This window comes from Neomonachus schauinslandi, chromosome 4 (assembly GCF_002201575.2).
Source record: "Neomonachus schauinslandi chromosome 4, ASM220157v2, whole genome shotgun sequence".
NCBI lineage: Eukaryota > Metazoa > Chordata > Mammalia > Carnivora > Phocidae > Neomonachus > Neomonachus schauinslandi.
In genome coordinates, this window is record NC_058406.1 from 7,676,812 (window position 1) to 7,683,539 (window position 6,728).

Sequence of the window (6,728 nt, forward strand, 5' to 3'; positions counted from 1 at the left end):
GGCCTGGACAAGGTGGGACAGGGGAGCAGGGCCTCGGACATGGACGCCTGAGTTCCAGGCCAGGCCACCACAGACCTCTCTGTCTTTGCCTCTAACCCAAGAGATTCCTCTCTCTTACTGGTCAAACTGCTGCCAAAGACCCTACAGAATCCTTTGCCCACAGAATCCTTTGAACTAATCTTGAAGAAAGAATCGCCAATCCGCCCAGGGTCCAAAGCCGCCTGACAGGTTCACTAGGAGAACTGGTTTGGGTCAGGGAAACAAGGTAATATGGGAGAAAAATAGATGTAAGGCCCCCCGTAAGCTCTGTGTTCTGGGAGGAACATTCTGGTCCAAGCTGGTCCAAGACAAACTCATCCTAATTCCCAATTCACATGGAATTCTGAGTCCCACTCCCACAGAGCTGCTTCTGGGACACCAGGAGGTAGGAATCTTACTTACACCCAACCAGAAGTGGGGGCAAAGGCTGTTGGCGGTCGGGCATGATTGGCCAGAACAGCCAAGTGAAACATCGATGCTCACCAGAGCCCAACCTGGCTGTCCTTGCTCCAGCCCTTTCTGCTCAGGCCCCTCCATTCCTACCCTCACCATGTTCTGGCCCAGAGATGAGCTTCATGAAGTAGCTTTCTTATTCAACAAACAAAAGGCAAAACCCACTGCAAGAAACAATCCCATGCACAAAATACAAGGAGTTTTATTTGGTTCAAACTGGTCCTCTGCATTTTTTCCGCCCTATTTTTTTCTCCCCAAGGGGGAAACAAAAGAAAGTTTGTTGGTGAGGCTCAAACGTTTCTTGGGCCTTGTCCGAGTTCTACCTTGTTTTTCTTTTCCTTTCTGTCTGCCCCCCACCCCCACCCCGCCTTCCCTGCCTCCCCACCTTGAATAAATAAAGCACCCGAAGCTGGCACAGGCTGGGAAGGAAAGTACAAACTATCTCATAATTTTATAATTTTTTTTTAACACACTGGCCTAGGGTTTTGGGCAAAGGACAAAAGCTATTGTTGAACAGCATAACACGAAGGTCTGAGTCACCGATACGCCTCGGCTTCTGGAGATCTCATAGGTTTCTGTGGCTGCCACAGCCGGTGAGCTCAGCACCCTGCGGGGGCCGTGGGTGCAGGCGCCCTCCCGCCTGGCGCTGCCCCGCCCCCTCCCCCTCCCCAGGCTCCCTACTGGGCTGCCACGTTGGCTTTGTTGGTTTTTAATCATAGGGGGGAATTTAAAGAAAATGTTGTGAAATAAAAAACAAATCACCGTGGTCCCACCGCTCATGCTATAATTTTCATTTTGGAGGATTACCTTTCAAGCTTTGTCCATACGCATTTGTGATTTTTATATAGTTTCTATCGTGGCGTTCACTTGGCCTTCGGTGTTTTGTTTTTTCCACTCACGTAATAAACATTTTTCCATGTTTCGAAATCATCTTCAACATCATTACTTGTATAGGTGACACAGTATTTCTTCCGCCCTGTTATTCTTGGGCTGATGCTGGGAAGTCAGAGAGGCAGAAGGGGGCCCGTGGGAGACCTTTCCATGAATTGAACCACTTAGCCACATGCTTCTGGCCGAGGTGGGGGCTTTGCCTGAACGATCTGGATCACCCTGGCCTTGGGAGTGTGAACCCGGAGGACAGGCAGAGGCTCCACCAAAACCCTCCCCATCCTGTACCGAGCCATGCACGCCCCTGCCCTCCTGCCCAGAGAGACACTGGTTCCAGCAATGGCCTTCATCCTCATGCTGACCTTCACCCCCACAAGCTGTACTTCCTCTTTATAAAGCACCCTGGCAGCAAAAGGCCCATGACAACACTCTGCTCTCCATTTTTATATCTGAATATCTCAAAGCACTTAGCAAAGACTTTCATTTTCTCATTACCCCAAGGAGAGGAGGTCATTCGGGAAAATGGTACAAATATTCCCATTTGTCAAAAGCAAAAAGGAAGTGAGTTAAAAGGAAAATTCTACCACTTAACTGCGCCCGACCAGCCCAGGAGGGAACGCAAGGGTCTTCTTTGCCTCTCCGTTCACCCAGTTTGCTTTTTCCGACGCAACTTCAGGAACCTCATTACGGAAATGATGGCTCAGGGCCAAAACCAGGTTTCCATTTTGCTGAGAATCAATCACTCCCCAGTGGCCCCAGCTCAGGAGACCCTCTCACTTCTCAACTAAGACCATATTCTCTTAGGATTATAATTATGTAAAATGTATATTATACAAATATATACAGTCACCAAAGGAAAAAAAAGACAGAATACACTAAATACTAAAGGAGGTGATATTACAATAGTTAAATTATCAGTGAATGTTTTTCCTTTATTGTTTCTCAAAAACTATTTAAAATATGGTTATATTCTCCCAGCACATGGAGAAAAGCAATGCTTCAGAGTTGTATCAGCCGGCGTTCGAAGGCTGGCTCTCCTTTAGCCAGCTGGGTGAACTCAGGCAAATTACTTAGCCTCTCTGAGCCTTATTTCCTGACAGGCACAACAGAAGTCGAACCACTACCTGCCCTGTGTCCTTCAGTCCCACAGAAAGTCACGGCACGGCATCTGACACCTAGTTGGTGCTCAGAAAATGTCTATTTCCTTCCTCTTTTAATAAACTGAAAAGGTAAAATCACCCCTTGGGGACAAAGGCAAGAGGCTTCACCCGCTTCCTCTCCAATTTCCTACTACATCCTTCATCCCTTTTCCTGGCTCCCGTCACTCCCCCAGCAAGCCCCCAACACACAGCCCTCAGGCTGCTGGTCCTGGCTCTCCTGGGACCCTCCTGGGACTCACCTGGAGGGCTCGGAGGCTGGGGGGGGGGGTGTCTCTGGGGACGACAGCACAAGCCCTGCTCTGACCTCCTCCACCAGGTCAGGCCCAGGCGAGCCCTTCCAGGGAGTAAACAGGCCTCGTGCAAGGACTCGGCAGACACACTGGGCGATCCCCAGGTTTGCGCCCTCCTGGCAGCCGCCGTCCAGGAACAGGTGCCAGGCTGCAAAGGCCACCTGCTCTCCTGGGGGAGGGCAAGGGCCACGCTCCCGACCGCGGAGGGGAGGTCAAGGAGAATCAAGATGGCGCCAGTGTCTGGGAGCCAACCCCTCCCTGGGCCAGGCAGGCCAGGCCGGCCCAGGGGCTGCCACCTTGGGGGTCCGCGAACCCAGCCCCGGCTGCGGCAAGCCGTCTCCCTGCTCCCCTCCCTGCTCTGTACTGGGCCGACATGTTCATGTTCTTCATGTTCACTCTGCTGGTTTGGCAAGTATGCTTCAGTAGAATTCTGGTGGCCACAGCCTCTGGGCTGGGGTGCCAAGACTCCAGCCTGGCCTGGGGCATCCTGGAGCCTGCACACAACGACAGGCCTGAGCCCTCCACCTTCCTGCCTTCCTGATAATAGACGGGGAGCAAGGAGTCGTAATAGTAATAGCCGCAATAATGGCTACCCCTAGTTCCCATGCACCAGGCCTCGCCCTAAGTGCCTTACCAGCATTTTTTCATTTAATCCCAATAGCAACCCCATGCTGGAGGCACTATGATCTCTCTCCTTTGGCAAGGAAGGAAACTGAGCCTCACAAGGCTTAGGGAAGTACCCAAAGTCATAGTACTAATAAAGGAGGAACTAGGAATTTAAACACGTGCACTCAATTATCCTACGGGGTCTCTGCATGGGGGCCATCCTCCCAGTACAGCTGCTAGAACCACCACACTCCACTGGAAGGTTCCAGAAAAGGATCCCCTGAGAGACATCCGCAGCCACTGCGGGACACATGACCTCCCCAAGAGCAGGCTGTGATCCTGCCAAAATGAGTGCTGCTCCTTGCCTCTTGCCCCTGAGGAAGAAGAGGGACTCCACACCTCCACCAAGAAAGGATGGTCAAGTTCAAGAGCTGCCATTTTACAAACATAGCAGTGACTGGAGGAGCACCTGTAAGGTGGTGATATTTCCCTCCCTGGCTCTCTTGGGGATGTTTAAGTGGGGAGGTCTAGGGACATGGGATCATTGCAAGGGCCAAGTACAAGTAAATGTCTGTTGACCAATCTACTAGGGTAGGCTTGGGAGAGAGCGGAAACATGGCCGGGGAAGGGGGGGGGGGCAGGGCCCATTACATATACAAACCCTCAAAACTGTAAGCCTTCTTTGCAAACCAGGCATGATACCAGCGCAAGATGAGGCAACCTTTCTTTTAAAATTAAAATAGGTCTCTCATGGGAGGCCGGATGTGGGGACCCCCGGACAAGGCTCCCCCCGCCCGCCCACCCGTTGCCAGCAGCGGGTCCCATGGAAGCTGGTGGAGCCTAGCAGGGTGGGGGCCCGGTGGGCCACCCGGGGCAGACAGTCTCCAATCGTGCTGACCACAGCACATCGCTTCATTCAGGAACCCAGAGTAAAATGTACAGCTGGGTCTAGCGTTGATTCAGCCTTTAACTCGTTCGGGATCGCTGGCAGAGCCACCGAGGCGACCGGGAGGGGGTTAGGCCATCCCTGGGGAAGGGGGCAGGTTGGGGCAGAACCCCTGCTGATAATGTTGATACGTATGAAAAGAAACCGTAATTTTTGTTTCAAAACCCCTCTAACAACCCTACGAGCATTGGGAGTTTAGGGAGGGATGAGTGAGTGTGTGTTAGGTGGGGGGCAGGGGTGGGGGGAGCTTGTTTTCTACCCACTGCCAAATTCTCATTTACTGTCAGCTCCAATCCATTCAGAACTCACTGACTCAATTGCCTTTTCACGGGGAAAGGAGCCTGCACAATGCAGGGGACTTTTCAGTTCCACATTAGCACACAGGGCACTGGGCAATGTCCAGGAATAAACACACACGTCCCTCCCAGAGGCCGCCGCCCCCACCCCCAGCCCCAAACAATCCAGCCAGCCCCGCCTGGGCCACATCTGCTCTCCCCTATTTTAATACTTTGGGTTGTTGTTGTTGTTGCTTAATGTAGTTTGGCCACTAGAGAAGTGTGTGTGTGTGTGTGTGTGTGCACGCGTGCAGAGGCACAATTTCTGTGTGCTGGGAGAAGTAGGGGCTCTCACAAGTAGAAGGGCTTGCAAGAGTTAATTCTAGGGCAGTTCCAACTCTTCTTTTTGCCCAAAGAAAGAAGGGATGGGGAGAGATGGAAAGAGATCCAAATTAGGCTCCCAGAAGGTAGGGATTTGTTGGGGGGGGTACTCATTTAACCTAATTCTGAAAAGTGTTGATTATAGAGAAATTAGCATTTAGTGTGGGAATGTCCTTAAGAACTTGGCAGCCACAAAAGCTCTTCAATAATCACATTAAAATAATATCAACAATAATATAATTATTATAAAAACGGGGGTCCCCATTTTCCGAGTGTTCACGATGAGCCCTGTGCTCTACTAAGTGCTCACACCCACTGGCTCAGGCAATGATCCCAAAGACCCACTGAGCAGATACCACCTCCCGTTAGCACGTCCACACAATCAGACAGTTACAACCCCTGCCCCAAGTCAAAAAGACTGCAAGTGAGAAAAGGATTTAAATCCCGTTCTCCTAACTGTAGACCCACCATCTCACCCTGCCCCAGGAGAGAGGAAACCTGCAGTAGATTCTAAAGAGAGAGGAGGCCCCAGCACCACGGAAGCCTTGGCTGCAGGCAGGGAGCCCAACCCCTGCCTCCATCACTGTCCCGTGGGGGCTCATGCTTCCCTTTAGCCCAGGCTCTAGGAGGGAAGCACCTGCCCCTCTTATACCTCCCTTGTCCAGTAGAACTTGACGTGATGCTGGAAATGCTCTTTATCGTGCCACTCAACACAGTAGCCACTAATGGTTATGGAGTACTTGAAATGTGGCTAGCTCACTGAAGAACTGAATTTTTCATTTCAGTTCCTTTCAACTGCCACATGGGCTAGGGGCCACTGTACTGGACAGTCCAGATTCAGAATCCCTCCAGCTGCCCCTTTCCCTCCCAGCCCAAGAGCAATGTTGGAAATAAACTTAAGAGCATTGGAAGACAGAAGTGTTGCTGGGTCAGAAGGCCCCCACCTCAGCCACCAAGCCTCTCCTCCATTCTGGCATAGCCTTCCAAAAATCCCGAGTCTGCCTCCAGCTTATTTGTCTCCTTCCCTCCCTCCCTCGCTCCCATCTTTCTTTTTTTCTTTTCTTTCTCTTCCTTTCCTTCCATCCATCCTTCCTCCCTCCCTCCCTACTTCTCATTCCATCCTTCCTTCTCTCCCTCCATTTCTTCTTCCTTCTTTCCTTCCTTTCTTCCTATCTTTCTTTTCTCCCTCCCTCCCTTCCTTTCTTTCTTAGGAAAAAAAAAAAAAAGCATCAGTTTAATTAGATAAATCCTCTGAGCACGTGGCCTGGAGTTCGTCATGGAAATTAACCTGCTCCCAGATCTCAGATAGTGAAACAAGAACCGGGGTGTTTTGGCATAGCACAGTGAAATGGGAGAGGCCGGGGGCAATTCATACACCTCATCTTCTATAAGTGCCCCCGGCCCCTCCAGTGCCCCCTGCTTCGCAGCCCCCACGTCCTTGGCTCCTTAGGTCACTGCCTCCAAGCCCCCTCTGCCTCTCCTCCTGGCCTTCCCTCCCCACCTCTGCCCAGGCCCGCCCAGGCCAGGCGCTGCTCCCCACGGCAGGATCGCCCAAGGGCAGGGGGGAAGCCGAGGCTCCATCCCCACCATGCCCTGCTTTCCTCCAAGTCAAACCTCAGTGAATGGGAGTTAGGATTATTGTTCTCTCTGTGCTCACAGGTGGAATTCCAGCCCCATTTTACAGATGTAG